Source organism: Pan troglodytes, chromosome 2, assembly GCF_028858775.2.
Source record: "Pan troglodytes isolate AG18354 chromosome 2, NHGRI_mPanTro3-v2.0_pri, whole genome shotgun sequence".
Classification (NCBI taxonomy): Eukaryota; Metazoa; Chordata; class Mammalia; order Primates; family Hominidae; genus Pan; species Pan troglodytes.
Window position 1 is genome coordinate 32,556,513 of NC_086015.1, and position 23,916 is coordinate 32,580,428.

A 23,916-nucleotide genomic window follows, 5' to 3' on the forward strand; every position below is an offset into this window, starting at 1 on the left:
TGTTGCTTTGTTTTATCTGTATAAAGTGTACACTGTATATTTGTTAATATATTTTGAAACTGGCTGGCAATATTGGGGAAAAGTTGGTTCAACAAATCAGACTATTGGAACCAAATGAGTCAGTCAATCTATTTTCTCACTTTTGCTCACTTAAGGAAGTGTGCAGGAAAATGGGCGCTTCTGCTAGTTAGAAAGGAATTGTGTGTCATGAAGTGCCCCTTAACGGAGATTGCCTTGGTTTCTGTTAGAGCTTTCCTAAGATACTAGTGGATTAAATAAATACTGGAAACATGTCGGGATCACATTGAATTGCTGTTCTGTGTTTGGAGACAGGCTCACTTAACAAGTTCAGATTTGCAAATGTTCAGGATTGTTTTGCATTTTGAAACTGAGCTAAGAATCAAAATTGTTGTTTATCTTCCAAAATCAATATTGTTATTTAAATGGCAGTTTACCAAGGAACTAGAATTTGAACACATTCTAGATGCGACCGGGGTGCCTTACAAATGCATACAAGATTTACATTGTGAAAACTATGATGAATTTTAATATTCTGATATCCTCAGCTTTCCAGTCGCTCTTGATTTCATGAATATTTAATTTTGTCATGACTGCATATTTACTACTTTAAATGACTGTCTGCGCTCAGTTTTATGAAATAACCATAACTGAGCATCATATTACCTAATTGAACTTTAAGTGTCTTTTGCAAAATAGGTGTGGAGAATAATTAAAATATACAGCCAGTACTGCCATTTCCATATTGTTGATTCATATGCCCTGAGCATGAGAAATTCCTGCCATCAGCAAAAATCTGTGCTTATTTGTTTCCCTTTGATGCACCATGCAGACTGTCTAATGTTCTACCGGTTGTGAGGAATAAGGAAGGCAGTGCACTAGAAATATGACAGCAGGTGAAAAGAGGACTGAAAGCGGGTTGATTACATTTAGTTAATTAGCATGTTCAGATAATTGAGTATTCTGATGATGTGATTTGCTTCATGTTTGTCTGTAATTTCTTCAGGTGGAAACAAAATACTACTTTTTTTTTTCCCCTCCAGGTGTTTGTCTTAAAAAATTATGTTGCATCTTTCTCTTAACCTAGAAATCAGCTGTGTTAACCCTTTGCTTGCCTCTAATACTGTCCTACTGGTTCTTTGGAGTCTGAGGATGGTTGCTGTGTTTCAGACTTTAATAACTGTTCTTGTCTTTGATGGGTACTAAGGCAAGTTATAAATGGATTTTTCTTAGAAAATTCTTATTTCATTAGTGGGAAGTCCTTTGGATGTCTGACCAAATTATTCTATTAAAATATAAATAGAAGACAAACTGGTATAAAGTGAAATGGGGTTTTATCAAGCTATTTGGGGTGAGGGGGAGGAGTTTATCACAGTATGGTTTTCAAACAGTAATGTACAAACATAATGTACCAGATGATTATGTTTTCTTTTCATTCGTGAAAGCAATAAAATACAAATTTCAAAAACTGAATTATTTACTTTAACTTTACCTTAAGGATATTATAAGTAGGATGTGAGTAGATATGCCCTTTGAAAATAAAGTATCAGAGACTAATGGCATTTTTTTTTTAAGATTCTGCTTTAGGGCCATGATTTATTCTCCTATGAATTTATCTCAGTTGTCTTATTGGAAAAGAAATCAGAGCTTAGTGCCAGATCAGCTTGTCTCCTAAATTGCAGGTTCATGGTCATATGTCCTCGGAAAGTCTATGAAATAGGAAGAGAGGTTAGAAAACTGGATCAGTCAAGGGACTTTTTACGCCCAAGTTTCATGATGTAACTGGTGCTTTCTGTCCTAGAATAATGTTTCCTGATTCCTCTCTAGCAAATAGTCTTCAAAGAAATATTAAAGCAGCTGCATATTATATTGCTTTGATTCCATGAACTGGGGAGGAAACAGACCTGAAATAGACCATCTATTCTTCCTCTGTGCTTTAAGGCAGGTTTATATTAAACCCTTACAAAAAGCAGCCTCTTCTCTTTGCAATGACATCCAAAGATAATATTGTAATCACCTTTGGTGACCTAGTGAGATATTTCTTTCTTGTCTTAGCAAAGAAGATTAAATGATCATGGTCCTTAAGTAAGAGACCTTCAAATTCTTGAAAGTGCTCTTGATTCTGGATTTGATCATCCTCAGAACTTCCTCAGAAAGTTTTTTCCAGGCTCTAAATATTGCATCCTTTCATTGCTTTTTAAAATTCTTCTGAAATGCTTTGGTTATACCAAATAACTCTTGGATGGGTGTTTCTGAAACTTTCTTTGGAAAAGTTTAAAAAAGTTTCTTGTGTCGAGGACCTGTACTCCAGTGTCTTATTCCCTCTGTATTATAAAGTTACTTATGCAAATGTGGAAATTCTTCCCATGATCTGATCTTAGATGCTAAAGAAAAATGATTATTTGTTTCCTTCAGGTTCATCTCTTTCATGAATATATGAATGGTGCTTTCTGTCCTCCCTTTTACTTCCTTCCTCACACCCTATGCCTGCTTCACCTCCCCTCTGCCAATACTATTTACTACAGTGTTATATATAGAAGGCATGTTTATGGCCCAGATATGAAGCATTATGACCAAACTCTCTTTTTTGCTCAGCTCTTATTAAATCCTTGGTTTGCAAGATGTGTTATTCCCATGGCTTTGGATTAGAGGAACTCTGTACTGTTGCTACCAATGATACATCATTGATGAAAATGACTCAGTTCTCACTTCAACTGCATTCCATCAGTAATGCTGTTCTAACAGTGATTCTTTAGGAGCATACTGTAGGGACTCTTACCGAGCATGTCATTACATTTGTGAAAGCCTTTTATTTTGGAAATAAATTTACATTTATAGAAGAGGTGCAAAGATATATCCTTTGCCCAGTTTCCTCTAATATTAACATCCTACATAATCAAGGTATGTATATTACAATAAAGAAATGAATATTTGCATGAAACTACTAGTTAACTTGTGTAGTAAATTTTTTTTTCGAGTGAATGTGTAACATATAGTTGCTTTCCATTCTATTCCTTTAGTCTTTAAGGTGGTCTTTATACGTGAAAGGCTCTGTGAGAGGGTATTTAAGAGTCAAATTTAACTTCTGGGTGACGATCTCTCCCTTTTATCTGTTGAGTAGGAGCAGCTTGCAAAGTGCAAAGTCGGAGGTCCCTGAAGTTCTCCATCAACTGCAGTGAGCCCTGGGGGAGTTACAAGTTTGGCAGAGCTCTTGAGTGCTGTTAACGTGTGAGGAATAATGGTCTTCCTTTTTTGTTTTAACCTGAAAAACATTCCTGCTCCAGGTAAGATAGGGTTTATCAGTACACAGAGGACAGCAAAGTCTCAAGTGGCAGGCAGAGGATAAAAGGCAATGGATAAATTCAAGGTAGTTCACTTTGATGCCTAACCCCTTGGGTGATTGTTTGTGGCATGAAATCTAATGGAAGCCTTTTTGGTTTTACATTGTATATTAGCCAGGTGAACTCTGACTTCTGGCACAGAAGCAGAAACGTGTCCACAATAGGTAGGACGTCAATGTGATTAAAACTGTTGACTGTGAGATAAAAAAAGACCCCAATTTGATCCTGGCTTTGTCTTTTATTAGCTCTTGACCTTAGACAAGGTCTTAACCTTTCCAAAGCTTAACCTTTTCATCTGTAAAATAGGAATAATTATAAATTATTTTACAATAACCATTTATGGTTATTGTATGGCTCGAACGAGATAAAATGTATAGAGTTTTTTATTCAGTGCTTCATAGGTAATGGCTGCTCAATAATAGTGAATAAATTTTATGAGTTGGGGCTTCAAGTCTCCCTAATGTTTTTCAGTTTACTAGAGGGTTCTGGGACTGGAAATGACACAGCCATACTTTTCTACAGTCAAACCAATTTGCTGCTCATCCACCTGGTTTTGCCCTGTGGTCCTTAAGATGTTCTCAGGTCTTGGTGGGCAGAAGGTTAGCAAATAGTTATCCTGACTTGTCAATAGTCTGCTGTTTTCTCATCAGGAAAACCAAGGAAGAGCAGGATGAAAAGTCCCTATATCCTACCCCAGGCCCCAGAAGTATGCCTAAGACACTAGGAAAGCAAATGGATTACTCTGCTTTTGCACATTATATTTACAGCTTTTCAGGAAGATTAGGTGGCAAATCTTAAGACTTAACAAATGATTGAGTTAAAAAGTTGTATCTGTTAGGACTCTTTGGTTGCAGGAAATAGAAACTGACTTTACTGTGAGCAAAATATTGTAAAATTTTAAGGTAATTACAAAATCAAACGGAAAATGACAAAACTAGTTTTGGGGAAATGCTGACACAAGAGTTGCTCAGATTTAAGTAGTAGAAAGTACTGAAAGGGCGCTGACATAAGAAAAATAAATCCTAGCCATTTTTCGCCTTTATGCCACTCTGCTCAAGACCTGTATTTTATGGGAAGGTTATCTAACTGGCCTCTCTTGGGTCAGATAGCTGCTTCTTGGCCAAGGTAAGGTGGGAATCCTCAATGCAGGTTCCTTCAAATTGTTTCTTTTGGATGGGGTTTAATTCTTGGAAAAATAAATCATGGTGCTGTTATGAGACCAAAGAAAATGGATATTAGTTGCCAAAACAACCATTATCACCCCTTTTCTAGATAGAGAGAGGCAGAGAGAAAGAATGAGAAAGAGAATGAGAAAAAATGAGAGGGAGAAACAGACATATTTAGACAAGAATCTGGAATATTTTGTAGCATTGTATTCCTACCATTTTAAAAGAAAGAATACAGAGGAAAGTATGGAATCTATCATGTACTTATGTGCAGGAAGAAGGGCAGAGAACTTGATCCTTATTTATTTATTTATTTATTTAGACAGAGTCTTGCTCTGTCACCCAGGCTGGAGTGCGGTGGCGTGATCTCGGCTCACTGCAACCTCTGCCTCCCGGGTTCAAGCAATTCTCCTGCGACAGCCTTTTGAGTAGCTGGGATTACAGGCGCATGCCACCACCCCTGGCTAATTTTTGTATTTTTAGTAGAGATGGGGTTTCACCATGTTGGTCAGGCTGGTCTCAAACTCATGACCTCGTGATCTGCCTGCCTCGGCCTCCTAAAGTGTTGGGATTACAGGCTTGAACCACTGCACCTGGCCGATCCTTATTTTTATATGCAAAATGAGACTCCTAGAATTAGGAAACTGGATTGGAATGCGTATCCCACTGGGTCTCGTCTACCTAATCTCCTTTCTTTATTTTTACATAGGAGAAAATTGAGGTCCCATAAGTGATTTGCCCAAAGGCAGAGCTGGCACTTGAATACCTTTTAACCTGGAACCTGCATCCAGGTGACATAAGTCAAAGTCCCTCCTCTTCTTAGGAAACTTTAATCCTCTCTGAGTTCTTATATGGTTACATGAAACATTGGGAGTCTGCTTTAGAATTTCAGAATTCTTAGTTTCTCAACTTATAAAATGAGATCAGCAGCACACATCTCCTGAACAGATAATCTGACAATGGGTGCAATTGGGCCCTGATGTTTTAAAATACAAATACAGACCTTTCATGGTACTCCTGTCCTTTAGAATAAAATATATTAATAATTTTTGTTGGCCTGTAAATTGAAGCAAGTTGATTTATTGCTCAAATTTCTAAAGCTTTTTCTTTGACCTTTGAATTTACATGTCAAAATGTTTCTGTCCTCACATTTTGACCTTGTACCATATGGAGGAAGTCCTGTAGGTGGTGGAATCATGGACAGTGTTAGCTTCTCATTTTTGGGTGGCAAGTGTGGGGAGTTAAGTTGTTCATTCCTGGGCACACATTCTTCTGGCACCATGCCTGGCACATAGGTGCTCAATAAATAGTGGTTATGTTGAATTCTGCATTGATGCATTCAGTCAACATGTATTAGCTGGAATTGCAAAGTTAAAGAAGTTAAAACTCCGCCACAGTTCAGTGGAGGAGACACACTTATACACAGATCATCATGCTATAAGACGGTGAGGGCCATGAAAGAGATGAGAATAAGAGGTATTGCAGAGAGGGGCTCAGCTGCCCTCCCTGAATGGAGGCTGCATGGAAAGGAGCCATTTCACCAGGTTTAAGAGGAGTAGGAAATGCAGAGCAAGAGCTTTCCAGATAGAGGGAATGGGTCAATATTTGGAATGGCTGAGAAAGATTCAGAAGTTTGTCATAGAATTGAGTAGAGGTAATAGCTGGAGGTTTATTTATCATGAAGGCCTTGTAATGCCATGCCAGGAAGTTTGGACTTTATCTTATAAATAGGTTGAGAGTAAAACTTTGAGACTGTCTTAGCGGTCTAACACTGTCCAGCAGGGGTTTCCAGACTTGGGAATTCCCTACATCGTAAATGTAAAAGAAAATCTCGATACAAAAATAGAATTAATTCCTGTTTATTGTATGACAAGAGAGGATATTACATTATTTCATAAATGAAGTGCATTTAAGCACCAAAAATGATAAATAAAATTTATGTCAGGATAGAGCAGCCTTTCTTGAGAAAGAATAGGTAGCAGCCTTAACTCAACCCTCTCCCAACCCATCTCTCTCACATGCATCCTGTCTTATCCCATCATAGCCCATCACACCCCACTGTCCTCATTGTCCCCACTTCTCTGTAGACTTCTATGTACTTCCTTATGGATAGGGGGTTGGGAACTGCTGGGGGCACCCGTTTCAAGCCTGAGATTGGGCTGAGGCATTTTTGCTGAGTTTATCTTCTTTTTCTCATGGGCACGACCATGGCAGAGTTACTGTCAGTGGTAAGAGGGATTGATGTTCTTAGACTAGCCTATTGTTTTTACCTCTAAAAAGTAATTAAAAATAAGACATTCCTGAGCTCACTCAAAAACATAACTGGAGGCAGCAGGAGGAGTAGTGATTCTCGTAGCATATTCTTAAAAATTGAGGCCATTTAACATGTTTTGTAAGATAAAGTATTGACCTGTCTAACAAGCATTCCAATGAATAGCCAAACGAAATGAGACTGTGGGACACATAGAGACACTGCTCAGCGAGTGGCTCCTTTATGTCCTGAGATTCACCTTAAATAATCAAAGGCAGAGGTCACAATTCATTTACAAAAACTAGTGACTGGCTCTGTGCTGTACATCCATCCCATGCTTCCTCCTGTATGCTTTTCCCAGACTTGCATCCGCCTCCCCACGTTAGACCCTCTTGTTCTGTACAATGTTTTATTTTTATTTCTATTTTTTATTGTACTTTAAGACCCAGCAATCCCATTACTGGGGATATAACCAAAAGATTATAAATCATTCTACTATAAAGACACATGTACACGTATGTTTATTATAGCACTATTCACAATAGCAAAGACTTGGAACCAACCCAAATGCCCATCAATGATAGACTGGATAAAGAAAATGTTGCACATATATACCATGGAATACAATCTGTTTTTTAAGTAAGATTAATTGCCATATAATTTACAGACAGTAAAACTCACGCTTTTTAAATCTACAGTTTGGGTTTTGACAAATGTGTACACCTGTGTAACCACCACAATTAGGATGTTGGATGTTTCCATCATCCTCAAAGAGTTCTTTTGCGTTCCTTGCTGCATAATTCCCTCACCTTTCCCCAGCCTTTTCCAAAATTTTCTGTAAAGTGAGTCAGATAGTATATAGCCCTTTGTATCCAGCTTCCTTTGCTTAACAAAATTTGTTTGATATCCACCCATTTTATTGTATGTATCAATAGTTCATTTTTCTTACTCAATAATATTTCATTGTATGGATGTATACCACGTGTTGCTTTTCTGTTTACCTGATGATGTACACTTGGGTTGCTTACAAATTTTTGGCTTTTATGAATAAAGCTGCTATAAGCTTTGTTTTGTGAGTGTGAGGACATTTTCATTTCTCTCGGATGAATTTCTAGGGATGAGATTGTTAGGTCATATAAGTGTGTGTTTAACTTTATAGGAAGTTGCCAATCTATTGTTAAAAGTAGCTCAACCGTTTCACATTTCTATCAGTTCCAGTCCCTGAGAGTTCCAGTTCCTCCACATCATTGTGAACACTCGGCATTGGCTGTATTTTTAATTTTAGCTATTCAAGTAGATGTACAATGATATCTCATTGTGGCTTTAATTTGTATTTCCCTATTAAATAATGATATTGAGCATCTTTTTATGTGCTTAATTGCTATTTGTATGTTTCTTTGGTAAAAAGTCTGTTCAAATCTTTGCCCCGTCTTAGAAAAAATTGGGTTGTTTATATTCTTTATTGAGACAATCTATTATTTTCACATAGATTTAGGTTTCAGAAACCCTGGTGGAAGTTTGAGGAGATTACGAAGTGAGGGACATTTCAAGCTTTCTTTATTAGGGTTGTTGGTGAACTAGCATTTATTGGGCATTTATCATGTGCCAGTCACAGAGCAAGGTAGATTCACATCAGGTGGTCTCATCTTATGCTTTCCAGTAATCCTGAGAAATACCTATTATTAACCCTGAGGTCACACAGCTAGTATATGTCAGAGAAGGAATTAAATTTAAGTCTTCCTGATATACTGTTTCCACTTCCTCAGGTGTGACTCCAAAGCTTGTTCTCCACAACTGACTGGTTAGTTTCCCAGCCAAATCCCTTGCACTGCTCTGGGTGTTTCAAAAGTAGCCCTCAGGTGAAATAACACTGCTGGCACTGACATGCAAATCAGAACATTGAGCTTAAGGCAAAGAGAATGCTCCCAGTTTTATTTCAGTCCCGAAAAAAAAAAAAAAAAACCTATCCATTTCAGAAGATAGAAAAGTGAGAGTTCGCCAGAGAAGTTGAAGGTCTGAGGTGTTCATTTACATGTCAGCACCCAGGGATGTGCATCTCTGTCAGATAAATTGCATTGCTATGTTACCCACGGGCCTAGGTTTGGGGTCATTCTTGGGAATTAGGCCCCATTTTAAACCCCAGTTTTGTTTCTACAGGCTGTAAGGACCTTGGGCAAACCATATGAACACTCTGGTCTGGATTTTCTTATCAATGAAGATGATGGATAAGGTCTTCTTACATACCTGAAGTTATAGGATGGAATTACTAGTAAGGTTACTAACTTATCTTAGTTTAACATTGAAAGTTCTCCATCTCAGGTAAACCAGAAAACTTAGTCACCCTCCTTATAGGATGCATGTAAAACATCTGTGCCTTTGTAGGCTCTCAGGATATGAGAGCTGTCATTGTTGAATGTGCTTTGGGGCATTCAATCTGTGAGTCTGAAAATGACTCATTGTATTTCAGAACTAATGAGGCCCTATGAATGATTCCAGGTTCTTCAAATTGACTTTAAAAATAGTTCAAAGCAAGGCTCTGGATTTGAATTGGAGGAACAATATTACCTTTCTGAATAAGTGGCCATAGAACTTTCTGAGGCAGCTCCCCAAAGCCTCTAACCACAATGTAAGTGTGTTTTAGGATGCTAGCTCTGTTTTAGAATGCTAGTCTCCCTGGCTGGAGAACGGAAAGCTCTTTGAAAGAGTGCTTTCACTGGCAGAACACAAATCAGCTCAATAATTTTTTCTTTAAAGTTGCATGGTTGGTAGGGTTTGTGTCATTAAGAATCTGACTCAATATTTCCCATGGTAACCCTCATTTGGGAAAAAAAAAACTGCTCTTCTAGGAAAGAATGTGGGACTTGGATGGTATGACATTGAATCCTGGATCTGCCCTTTGTAACTGTGAACTCCTGGACAAGTCACATTTTCTTTGAGTCTCAGTATCCTTTACTGTTCAGGATCCTTTACTGTTCTGTCTAGACCAGAAACTCAAATTCAGTAGTGCATGAGCAAAGCCTATTGTAAGTTCTTGCATGAATCTGAATGTATATCTGTCAGTCACTCTGGTTTTGTTGGATAAATGAGTCCTACCTGCATTCATGGTTTTCTGTTATTCTATTTAAGGAATTGAACAAAAGAACATCAGAGTTAAAGGAGCTGGGGGATAGGGTGCAAAGGATCATGTGGTCATTCCTCAGAAGGATATCCTCAGATGATACTGCATGGGTTCGTGTGCCCAGGAGGTCCAAGGGGCTGGATTTGAGTGGCAGGACACCACCAGGGGCCTCTTCAACTGACCCTGAAAACTTGCTCTCCTGCCTGTCTTGCTTGCTCTTTGGATGAAAGTAATAATAACCTTTTTAAAAATATACATACTTTGAAGATTTTTGAGCTCACAGTGTCCTACCCTAAGCCTTTGCTAAAGCCATTCCCTTCGCCTAGAATGCTCTTCCTTCCCTCTCTTTCACTTTCTTGTCACCCAGTTAATTCCTACTCAGCCTTCAAAATTCAGTTCAATACCTCAAGGAAGCTTTCCCTGATTTGAACCTTTCCCTGCATACCTCATAAGTCAGGTTCCTCACATAGAGGGGAATAATACACACTGGGGCCTATTGGAGGTTGGAGGGTGGGAGAAGGAAGAGGATCAGGAAAATAACTAATGGATACTAGGCTTAATACCTAGGTGGTGCAATAATCTGTACAACAAACCCCCATGATACAAGTTTACCTGCACATGTACCCCTGAACTTAAATTAGAAAAAATAAGTCCCTGTTGATGGGATATCACACATTCTTAGTTGCGTAATCTGTCTAATGTATGTCATGAGGATAGGGACAGATCTGTATTTTCAGGCAATTTCTCCAATCCTAACGTAGTAGCAATCATATCAGGGTACCCATTTGGGTAATCTTTTATCTAAGACTTACTTTCTGGGACAGGATGGTCGATGTTCTTATGCAGCCCACATTTTAGTGGGAGAGAGAGATGCTAAACAAGTAAACAACTAAATAAACATCACAGAAAATAAACAACTAAAACAAATACTTGACACCAGTGGCCCCTTAGCTGTAGGCACATATTCAGACCCCCTGTCTAACCATATTTATTCAAGACAGCAAACAAATAACCATAATCCAGCCTGTTTTCTGGAATGGCCATGTATCTTAGAGCCTAAGAACCTGGCCTTGTCTACTTCTTTCTACTTTGTTTTCAGGGTTTAAGTTCTGCTCACCATATTGGCATTGGGAAATATGCAGCAAATGCGCCACCAGTTCCCTTCCTGGGTTCAGGTTAGTCATTGCAAACTAATCACAGCACTCTTTGCTATTGAGTTCAGCCTTCGCCTTGGAAGCAGGCATTCCTTAACAATCAATTGGAGGTGGTGTACAAGATGAAACTCTGGTGCTGTCCTTGCTAGGCTTACAGCTTTCTTAGCAATGGCTTCTCCCTTGCTTAGACCAGACACTCAATCTTCAGTGCTCCCCTCCTCAATTTCTAAACCTGAATTATTCAATATAATGGTCAATTGACACATGTGGCTATTTACATTTAAACATGAGTAAAATTTAATTAAAAATTCAGTTACTTATTTGCACAGCTCCATTTCAAATGCTTAAAAGCCGTAAGTCTAATGGTTGCACAATGCAGATATAGAGTGTGTCTATTATTGCAGAAAGTTTTATAGGACAGGGATGTTATAGACTCTGACTTTACCTCTCCTAGCCTGCCTCAGCTGTTGTTATGAGAAGCTGTGAAACAAATCCTTTGACAAGGACGGAAATTTTACAACTTCCCTGGGTTTGATTTAGGTTCTTGGTGACTTACAAATTGTTTTAGAATTACCAATATTGTTGTGTATAGAGGCAGCTTAGAGCAAGATCTCTTTCAAAAACTTTGGCTAGTGGGGTTACTATTTTTACTTAGGTATTCTCTTGAATCTTGGTATTTGCCCTTGACCATTATAGAAAGCAGTCTTTGGTAAAGTGGTTCCAAGAGATGGCTTTTCTATTACTCAAGTTCAAAGCCTTTATTAGTGGGTAGTGGAACCACTGCCTGAAGCACCATTGACATCTCCTCTTAGCCATTTACTAATGATTGTCTTCACACTGTGGGGATTACTATAATGGTACTTATTGTCAGAATACACAGGCAGAGAAATCTTGCCAAGAGCCCAAATCTAAGATCATCAAAGAGCCTCTATGCTTGCAACAACAACGTAGGGAATAATTTTCAAATTATATAATGGATAAAGAATACTAAGTTACAAAGTAACACTCTTAAGGTGTTTGTCCTATTCTCTTTTTACATCTTACTGAATAAAATTTCAAATACGTTATGATTGCTAGTGGTTTTAGGTATAGATAAATAAGAAAAAGAGTGTATATGAAAAAACGTCTGATAATAGATATTACCTTTTTAACCCTTCTTGTATTTCTTCTTTTAAATCCATGAGTGAGAAGAGTAATCTTTTTAAGATTGGAGGAAGGATTGGAGGAAGTCTCCTGATATGAGACTTGCTGTGCCTTTGTCTGGCACATTAACTGTCAGCAGGAAAAGAGATGGGAAAATGGCCCCAGGGTGGATTTGGTGAATTTCCTCCCTGTTAGCTAGGATGAAAATTTGAATGACACCTTGAAGTGATCTAAAACTCTTATTTACACATCCAGTTAGCTGGGAGGCCCCTAGGCATCCCATTCAGGATGTAGCAATGCATGGAAGACAGTGAGAGTGGGAGATGTCAGCCTTCTCTCCTCCATTTCAGCAGTGGCAGATAATCTGAACCAAGGAATGAGAATACAGTTGATACAGAGAACAATAATCAAGAAAGAAAAAGATATATAGCTAAGCCAATAAAAATGACATCTTTCTGGTATTTTTACCTACCATTTAAATAAGTATTAAAACATAGAGATACAGAAACACTAATATATTTGCCAAAAGTTAGAGATGTAACCAAGGCAACCATAATTGCCCTTTAGTCATTACCTTCTTATTTCTTTATGTTTGAACTAAAGACATGAAGCTAGAGCTCATTCCAGAGTCCTGTGCATCAGGGAGTTCACTTTCACCACTGAGATTTACTAGTGAAAATATGGACTCTAGGTATCTGTGATGTCAATAGCTTCAAGCAACTTGAAACCTAGAAGGGCACATGAATAAGGAGCAAGAATGAGGAAAAATTGCTGTAACTCCTTGCTGTAACTATTGTGTCTTCCCATGCTCACTACTCAGAAATGTGAACTCACTTTCTGTATGTGATTGTAGCAAAAGCACTTAGCTCAGAGTCACGCCAGCTGGGAGTCACAACCTAAATATTGGGTGGTCACGTGTCCATTTGTTCTACTTTCAGTTTCCAGGCAATTTTGGAATTCAAAGAAACCTCCTTGTTTATGGCACCAGTCCCTGAATTCTATAGAGATTCAGTATCTGTGGCAATATCAACATGTCAGATGTTGCTTCTTTGGTTGTGTATCCTTTTAATGAAGGAAGAAGAGGTAGAGAAAAAAGAAAATCCTTGAGGGACAAGCAGTATTGAAGACCTAACATTTCACAGCTGCTGTGATGTTTGAAAATTTATGTGAAGTCTTTATTTTGATGCAACAATTTAATTGTGGCCTAGAGCTGAGATTTGCATCTCTAAGGCTATTCAATGTAGAGTTACAACGATAAGGTACACCATACACTTCACTACATTGTTTAGTATTTTTTTTCTTTCGTTTTTCTTTGGTGTCATTTGCATAACAGCTGTGTTTGAAAAACTCCAAGTTCTATAAAGGGTTAATTTTGCACTGGGTTAGCAACTAAGGTCTAACCTTCTTCAGGGCTAGACTAAGTGTCTATTTGGTGTCAGGTAGGTGAAGCAGTCTGATGTTTGAGTTGAGAATCATATCACTCTCTAAAAACAGTCTGGCTTTCTGCTGATGATTCATCAGAAAAATGAGCATGGTAATTGAATTGGGGGTTGGAAAGGATCACAAGGAAAATAACCACATTCAACTTTTGGCGCTGTCATATGAAATCCTGTCAATGTGCTATACATAAAGCAATGATCTCTCATAGTGGACTCTTTTAGCAAATGCAGGCACTAATTTTTTTTGCTCTGATCAGTTACAAGAGACTGTCTATCACTGCTGTTAAATCAGGGTGGGATTTGGAAACAGAATTGGAAAATGAGTCTCTCTGAATGCCTGTGATGCCTTTTATGTGTTGATCAGATTCTGGGAAAGAAATCTGGGTTCTAAAGGAAAAGATGACAACTCAGAGAAACTCAAATGGTGGAATTTTCTCAGAAAAGAATTAATCCTCTTTTTGAGCATGGTTGTGATAAAAACTGTTACAGGACCTGTAGCTGCTTTACTTTGGAAAGATACAGGTTTTCTTCCAACTGTATGGATAGTTGGTTTGTACAGGTTGGACAAAATAACCATCTTTTGGCAAGTTATAGGTTTAACTCTTCTCTAGAGAGGCGTTTCTCCACTGGGGATGATTTTGGCCCTCCCTCTAGGGACATTCAGTCATATCTGCAGACATTTTTGGCTGTCACAGCCATTGGTGGGGTGCTCCTCGCATCCAGTAGGTAGAAGCCAAGGATGCTGATAAATATCCTGCAATGCACATTGCAGCCTCCTACAATGCCAAATTATCAGGCCCAACATATCAGTAGGGCTAAGGTTCAGAAACCCTGATCTGAAAAATATTCTGGGACTTTCGGGTCTTGTTTTTGTATATCCTTTATGAGAATAATATTTTGAGGGGAAGTTTTAAAACAGAATGTGTAAGGCTTTGTCTTGTTATGAGGTAGTCAGGATCCCCAAGTCTGTAAATATATCCTTTTTCCAGATCTAATTGTAAGAGGCTAGTATGAGGAGAAAGTTTCTTAAACCAAGAATTCCAAGCGTTGTCTTTTCTCTAATAAAATTGAGATTTGCGGGGACCCTTTCTGTTGTTTTGAAGGTAGAAGACGGGAAACTTCTCTAAAAATCATAGTCTCAGACTTTAATGAAGGTTCTCTCTCTCTTTTCTTTTTCTAGAGATGGAGTCTCGCTATGTTGCCCAGGCTGTTCTGGAACTCTTGGGCTCAAACGATCCTCCCACCTAAGCCTCCCAGAGTGCTGGGATTACAGGTGTGATCCACCATGATTGGAAAGATTGTGTCTTGATGCCAAACTATATAGCTTTGGGTTTCTAAACCAGTGATTTCAAATTGTGTAGCAGTTATACTGTCATTAAATTTTGCTACAAACATTTTCTTATCTTCTACAATATGGATTAGTCCATGCTTATGAATTTTCAAACCAGGAAAAACATTGTATCCCAGATAGTTTACTTAAAAAACACATGCAACCTAAGGCTCAGAATACTTACCTCTGTAAAGTACTGGAGACTAAATTAGTCATGTTAAAAAAAAAAAGAAGGCTACTTAAACTTATCCAGTGGGTAGAAACTTTAAACAAATGCATGCACAGTGCAGATTTTACTTTTTAATTTTGATAAGCATGAATAAGGAAAATACTTTATTAAGAAGGAAAACTCTCTTGATTCCACCTTAAATCTTGAAAGATTTAATCTATCAGATTTGTTACTTCGTCTCTTTACTCACTAAAGTTAAAGTAGCAGTCAGTGTGAGATGGTCAAGAAAGGGTCCCATATCAGTTGCTATACCCAGATCCCAAAGTAAGAAGTGTGACACTTTATTTCAGGTGTTGGCTAACTGTTTCTGCAAAGTGCCAAATAGTAAATATTTTCAGCTTTTTGAACCACACAGTCTCTGTCTCAACTATTCAACTCTTTTATAGTGTAAAGCAGTCATAGACAAATGAATGGATGTGTTTATATTATAACAAAATTGTATTTGCAAAAACAGGCATTAGGACCAATTTGGCTATCAGATCATAGTGTGTCCGCCACTGCTTTATTTAATTCATGCAGTTTTATCATGAGCAAATGCATGATTCTTGTTACATTTTTTCAATGGTGAGGATTATTTATGAAACTACGATACTTTCTTCAAAGCCTCCAGATTGGGAGTCATTGCAGGATGCACTTAAGTGTAGATTTATAGGCCACCTACAACCTAAAAGGCAGAGAAAATGCCATACCCACAAATTGACTGTTAAAACATGATTCAGTGTTCATGGAAATTATCTTATGGGATCTGTTAGGTTATTATAAAAATACAACAGCATTCTCTAATATTTGCTAGATTTCAGAATTAGTGAGAAATCAGGTTGAAAAAAAAAAAAAAGATCAGCCATTTCAAAAGAGGATTCCCTGAGGACGTGAACTGTGCCACGGACTGCTGGTCAGAATAGTGCATGAGATGAGGACAGAATTGTCAGACATTACTTGACACTGTCCTTGGCAGTATGTGATGAGGAAGTGTGTTGCTCGGTTATAGTCCGGGTCTTCCTGATAGAGTTTTCTGACAAGGAGTTGTGTTGCTAGTCCTTGTCAGTGTGCCACCTACTGTGATGTAAGAGCGAGTGATGGTTCCTGCAAACTGTAAAGAGGGAAATGAGCCACCACACGTTCTTTGCTTTCTGTTTTCAGTAATCACGTCAATATGATCAAACACTGTGGCACTTCCAACAAGTCAGCCAGTCGCAATGTGGAGGCAATGAGAGATTTTTTTCCACCTCTTAAGTGCCCTCAGTGAAGAAAGATAAAACTGAAGTAGTTTGGTGTGAGCGTTCTCAATCATAGGATGGTAGTGATGCAGTGTGCTGTGTAGCAGCACAAGCATCAAATTGCCCTGAAGTCTTCATTTTATGTGAAATGTGAGGCTCTTAAGAAATAGTCTCTGATTCCCTGAATGAAGTATATGCTCTGTTCAATTAGCCATGTTTTCTTCAGTTCTGCCAGTCAACACCCCTTCCTCAGAATGAATTAAACCTTTAAATTTGCCTTTCACATGAGCCAATGATAAGTTCATGAGAAAAACCTTTGCTGCCTTGTTAAAAAGAGCCTGTCACCCAGGTAGAACTGATTTCATCTGTGACTCAGTTGGAGAACACTCAAGGTAATACACGATGCCTGGCACAGTCTATTCCCCTATTTCCAGGAAGCATCAAACATAATTAAAGATAGGCAAACCTTTTCAGCCTAAAGTAGAGCTAATTTTCTCTTTTTTACTCTCTGTCTCTATATTGAACAAGCTAATAAAATTCATTATCTATTGGAGAATAATAAATTAACCCAAAACTTAGCAGCAAAAGGAACAATAAGTATTTATTATCTCACATAATTTCTGTAGGTCAGGAATTCAAGCAACTTACCTGCAGGGTTCTGGATCATACTGTCTCATGAAGTCGCAGCACAGATGTCAGCTTGGACTACAACCATCTAAAAGCTTGACTGGACTTGGATGATTGGCTTCCAATATGGCCCAGTCATGTGGCTGGGAAGTTAGTGCTGGTGGTGTGTGGGGGGCCTGAATTCCTTGCCACCTGAATCTCTCCATGGGGCTTCTTGAGTATCCTTACAACATTGTAGCTGGTTTCTTCCAGACTAGTGATTCAAGTGAGAGGAAGGTGGAAGCCACAATGTTTTTTTATGAACTAGCCTCGGAAGTCATACTCTGGCATGTTTGCAGTACCAAATTGTATACACAGAGCAGCCCTACGCAGTGTGGCCGGAGGAAGCACAGAGGTGTGAATATGAAGAGGTGAGAATCATTGGGGGCCTTCTTGGAGGTGGGCTCCTATAGCCAGTTACTTGATCCTTAAATCACATTGTGGAGGTATCAATTTTAGTAAAGGTTCTTTCTAAACTTAGGAAGATGATAACTAACCTAGGCTTTTCACATAAGCAAGAATGTAAAGCTTAGCATATATTAGACCAATTTTTTTTTTTTTTTTTTTTTTTTTGCTGTTAATAACACCTGTCAGGTATCTTGGCTGGAAATTTTAAAAGATGCTGGTTGTTCAATTTTTAAAAATCCTCTTAATATGTTGTGATTACATGTATCTAGATTTTCTTTTTGTCTCTTGCTTAGTATCTCAACTGGTCTTAAATCTTTTTTCATGTAACTTTCCTCTATGGAATCTGCATTAGTGCTACTGACAAACCTAAAGGTGTGTAATGTCTCACACATAATAGAGCTTTATTTCTCACTTTTATCACAGTCTAAAATGTGTGTTCTTGGTCAGTGGGTGGCTTTCTTTATGCAGTGAACCACTGGCTCCTTTCATCTTTTGCTTCTGCCATCCTTGATGGCCACATCATCATCTGCATCCAGTCTGAGGAAAGGAAAGAGGGTGGAGATGGTGATGCCACTGACATTCCGCTGGAGGGAACCAGTTATATGGCTATGGCTGGTCCAGGGGCTAGGAAATGTGATTACTCATGAGGCAGTTGCTTCCCAGACACAAGTGTATTCTCTAGAAGCAGGGGTTGTGGGGAGGATTTTATAGAAAGGCAACCATCTCTGCCTGAGATCCCAGGCTCCAGAACTTAGCTGCCTTGGAACATTTTGTAAGAACTAGAATTATGTATATTTGAGATTTTGTGACAAAAGTTAATATTACTTCACTTTATAAGTTAAATTTAAAATAATGTGAACCCAATTCTATAATAAAAATTTCAGCAAGAATCACTTAAATTTCAAAGTTGGAAGCCAAGCACATTGGAAAGTGTTTATACTATTGATACATGGAGGGAAGTGGGCATCACTTTGGACTGATAAATATAAATATTGGACTGATAATATTTTAATATAAAAATAATATATATATAACATAAATATAAAGCTCACTGTCCTTTTGAGGATTATTCTGGAATAATGTGAAACTTTCAAGATATCCACCCTGTCATAGGGAAGCAATCAGCTTTGTTTACACAAAATATCCTCAAACTTATATTTATGTCCCTGTTTCTAGTAATACGTCAGTTTGGATATATCTCAACCATCTATTTTCTCCCCAGTGTTAGCATGATCATCTTCCAGTTGAGGTACTTCTGGGCTGTTGTTGCCATTGCTTTACTAATTGTTGTTATTATTATTAGCAATACCACTTATCCAGCACTTACTGGAGCCAGGCATTGACCTAAAATTTTGCTTATCTTTTATCTAATTTAATCCTCACAAAACCTTGTAAAGTAAGCACATCATCCTAATTTGACCATTACACTGAGTTTCAAAGGCTAAGGTGCAGTTATCGGTGGAGTTGGGATTTAAATATATTCTGCTTGGTACAAAGCCCTTGCTTTCTTTCACCTTATGGTGTATATCAGACTAACTGCAATATAATAAGTTTGTTTGACTTTTTGTTCTTATATCTCTGGGGAAAATTAAATCATGTTTCTTGATCCTTAAATCACATTGTGGAGGTGTCTTCCTACTCTTTTAAAAATCATTCCTGATCCCAAATAGGGCCTTCTCAATTCTGAACAGGCATTTTATTTCATGTGTTGCCTTTGCATGCTCACAAATGGCTTAAACAATGTTTCCGCTACCCTTTCTTAGAGCGTGGGTCTCCTTTGTGAATAAATTTGCAAGCATCTTGAAGAAAATGGAGTGCGAGCCATTAACCATTTTGGCTTTTTAGAGAAGAATCCAATCTTCTGTGACAGAATGGCAGGATTGATAATTCTTGTGAAGGCACTTTGGAAAGAATTCTATTACCAACTTTAGCAACCCTTTTCATTCTGTCCCACACTACCAACTCATCGGTAAACTGGTAAATGGATTCAGCTGATACAGATTTTCCCATTTGCTGGGCTTGCAAACCCATGTTGTCTTCAACAGCTCTTTTCTTGGTCTAGCCTCATTGAATCAGTCTTTGCAAGTGGTAAAAAGAACAAGCTTTTAAATCAGACCACTCTGAGTTGGAATCTTGGCTGAGAACCTTTGTAACTGTGTATGGTGTTTGAGAAATTACTTAATCTTTCAATACATCAGTCTTTAATTTTGTAAATGGAAATGGTAGTGCCTAAAGACCTAAACAAGGACACATAAACAAAAATGCTTGGTGTCAGAAGACCAGTAGGTCCCGAGAAATTCTACTGCTACATGAATTTGTTTAAAAAACAATGTCAGTTAGGAATGCAGCAAGTAACAATAACAGCAACAACAAAAGTATGAAAAATAGCTAGAGAAATCAGGATTGATTTTTCTCACTTAGTAAGTCTGTAGATTGGTGGCTAGCGATGTTGGTTCAGGACCTCTATGGCATCAGGGCTGTAATCTCTGTGATTCTCTTGGCTTTGTCCTCGGGCTAGCAAGATGGCTTCTGAAACTGCAGACATTATATTCGTGTACAAGATGAGAGGAAGAGGGAGATATCAGCTGTGCTTTTCTCTATTATCAGGTAAACACAAAAATTTTTCAGAAACTCCCCAGCGATTTTTAACTGATGTCTCATTGGCTGGGTTGTGTCACATGACGATTCCCAGCTGCGAGATGGGCTTGGACGGTGACTATCTAGCTTTGCCAGCTTCAACAGGGGAGTTGAGCAAAGACTCTATTCATAGTCTCATTTGTTGATAGAGTGGCGTGGGATTGGGGGTATAGGAAGTATAAAAGAGGAATGTGTACATGTTATGTTGTGAAAGAAAGCATAGTGGAAAAAATGACTGCATAGCAGTAGGACTGAGGCTTAAATATCAGAGAGGAAAGGAGTGTTTCAGAAAGATCCTAAAGAATAATGATAGGTAGAGAAAAGAGTGGGAGTTTCCAGGCCATAGAAATGGGATGCAGTGACACATGAGCACTGTGTGCATTTCATGTTTGGAATTTAGTAGAAACTTGGTGGCTCTAGGTTGGTGTGTGTGTGTGTGGGTGGGGGTGGGTGGGTATGATTTAGTTGGTGTTGTGGGGAGTGTTAAGTGTGGAGTGTGTTAAGTGTGGAAAGATAAAGTAAAACTAGACTTTAAAGAGCCTTGTGCATAGCAGGAAGCAGTTTGGACTTTGGCAGCTGGGAAGGGTACTAGATGGCTTTAACATAAGCTTAGGTTTGAACTGGCGTGAAGATGTATCTAATGCAGGTTATGGGGTATTGGACTACTGCTGTGAGGAAAAAAATAGAGAAGACAACAAATACCGGAGAGCTTTAGGCAGTGGGCTTGACGAGACTTGTCCTGATTTGCTTGAAGAATAACAGAGAGGGAGGAGTTAAGAATAACCCGGAGACATCTAGCTTGGGTGCATGATGATACTATTGAGTAGAGGACAAGGAATACTGGAAAGGAGCAGGATTTGGGGGAGAGAATAATGATTCTGGCTTTAAACGTATATAATTGAATGGGCCTGCAGGAGTTCTAAAGATTGGAGATTCGATTCTAAAGGCCAGGAGAGAGGTTGATGGAAGGTACAGTTACAGAGGAGTAACTGACATCAACCTAGGGCAGCATGCAGAGTGCTAGAGCAGCATGCAACCTAGGCCAAAAAGGAAGAGGCAGAGGAAGAGAAGAAACGAAGAGGGAGTGGAGTTCTGAAGAGGAGTGGGCATCCAATAATTCAGAGAATTCATGCAGAATGGAAGAGACAACACTGATTCTGAACACTAATTTAACTTCATTTGTTATGTCTCTGACATGTTTCCTTTTTTGGATGTTCCCTTGTCTAGACCCTAATTTCTTTGTTATCTGAACTGTTACATCTACTTTCTATTTAGTTTTGTACAAAGTATTAAGCTATTTTCTCTACAAGATATTTGTAAAACTAAAATAAATGCTGGATTTTTTCTGCTTAAAAGCAACATAGGCTCATTATGAGAAAAATCAGAAAACACTGATAGGTAAAAATAAGAAGAGGAAAACCCTCATAATCCTACTACCCAGTAATTACCACTGCCAAGATCTTGGTATATATTTTTCTTGACTAATATTTTTAAACACAAATACACACACAATTTAACATAAATTAGGACACTCTGTACACATTGTATTGCAACCTGCTTTCTTAAATATCACATTATACTGTATCATAAAAATGTTAAATGCTCATCTAATGGCATTACTTTTCATGGATGAATAATATTCCACTCAATCTCTATAAAATTTGAGACAATTCTTTCCTTAATGTTGTACTTTAAGGTTGCTTTTAATGTTTCCCTATTATAAGCAGGGCTGCAGAGAACATTCTTATAGATAAATGTTAGTATACTTTAATGAATAAATGTTAATGCGAGGAAGTATCTTTAAAATAAGTGCTTAGAAAGGGATCACTGGCTCTTCCAATATCCTTTTGAGTGTTGCTCTCAATTTCCTCCCACATACCCAAATGTCTAAAAAGCTCCATTGTGGACTTCTCCTGTTCTTCTTACAATTATTATGAAAGTAACTCTTTGCTCTTCTCTGCACATAACTTGTTCTCATGATACAGAGGGTTTCCTGAGGAGCCACCAAAGTGTTTGAAGGGATGTGAAGGGAGAACCAGAAGCAAAGGTCAGACAGAACAGCATCTCATCCTGAAGAACAATTTGATAATGCATTTCCAATAAAGGAAGAACTTGTCACTGAAGCAGGGTCAGCTGTTATCCTCTGCAGTCAAAAAGAGAAGAAACAGGTTAAATCTCTAGGGTGGGTGATTTAAGTTACCTACATGAAATCATTTCCTGGTATTGTAGGCTATTAAGCTTTGAGATGTGCTCCTGGGTGTGACTTTGGAGTCTTATTGGGAAAGATTTAGGCATTTTTAGAATCTCTTTTGGCAGGGGTGGTTAAGTGGACTTTTGTCAGAATGAGATGCCCCTCTCAGTGACCTCTGAAGGCCACTGTTAAGCCCACGAAGTCAGTCTTCAACCTGGGAGATGTGCCATTACTCATGGTTTATTGCACTTGGGTCAGGTGATTATCATTTAAGCCTGTTTTCTGTGTATGTTTGTGTGAACCACTCTACAGAGTTGATTGAAATCTGAAGCTATTTTTCCACTTCAATTCTTTTGTCCATGAATAGTGCTTCTGTGAGAAAAGAGATCAGTGTTGTTTATTGTTGCTACTTTTGTTTTCTTATAGCTGGAAGCTTTTTCTATCAATACAAATTCCGATTCTTTATGAAAGATCAGAGTTAGTCACATGTAATCTGTATATCCAGGGTTACTCTAAGTGACACCATTTTCAACCTTCTGTAGAAATCACTTTGATTCTAATCTGTTTCTTCATTTCTTATATTTTGGGCTTACGTTAGAAATATTTTCCTTTTTCTTTGGGGCTGAATGCCTGATGGAGAAAGTACAGGCGGACAGCCGAAAATTTTTTCCCTCTAAATAAAAGATCACAGAAGGTGCCTGAGGAGATTTAGACCTCAGGAAAACTAAAATGAGCATTTTAATTCACTCTTCTGGGACTATTTTACATTTTTTTGGTTGGAGGGGAGCTTTGTGACCCTCTCCTTTTTAAAGTATTTTGTCAGTGAGTACTAATTTGATTTGTTAGTGCTATATCGATGGCAAAATGTGATTAATAAGTGAGGAAGATAGGAGTTTTGAATCAGGGGACTATGACCATGTTATGTTGGATTTTTAGCACTGAAATATTTATTCAGTTGTAGAAAAAATATTTAGAAAGTAAGTTCTCCTGCCTTTTTGGATTTCATGTGAAAAATGTGAAGGTATGGAACTGCTGTCTCCCCGAAAAGTTTCCTGATTTTTGTGCTCTTGACTGCATCTTTTTCCAGTACCGATAAGTCAGTTTGTGATGCCCTCCCCTTGAAAATAATGATATTGGTTTCACCAGGAAAGTACCATTGTGGGAAATAGCTGATCAGTTAGAATCAGTGCAAATATGTGCAGAACAGTGAGGAAAGAAGAAGGCTCATTGACCTGGGACTCTGGAGACTTATGGTCTATTCCTGGCTGCCTGGAACTAGCTCTTAGGCATCTTTTCATTTTTCTGTACATGGCCCAAGTAGGACAGACACTATTCTGAGAGCCAGGGACCCTAACTTCTCACTTACAACCTTCTACTAATTTACTGCATGTATGAGTCTAAGCAAGGCTTTCTCCTGTCATTTTCTCCTATGTATAACAATAGGACTACTTCCAAATTATAGACAAATTTGAGTAAGCATTTAGTATCAAGGAATATAAAATTTATTTAAGTGCTCCAAAATGCTCTAAGTATATTTATGTCACTTTCTAAATCACAAAACAAATCCAAACATGTAAAATGAGGAAGTAGGTGTTGATGATTACTAAG

The 23,916-nt window shown here is 38.2% G+C and overlaps 1 protein-coding gene across 10 annotated transcripts in view; it reads left to right on the forward strand.

The window, feature by feature from the left end:
- The window catches only part of RBMS3 (RNA binding motif single stranded interacting protein 3), a 1,471,465-nt gene that overhangs the window by 2,206 nt on the left and 1,445,343 nt on the right, over nt 1–23,916 (forward strand). The window lies entirely within an intron of this gene.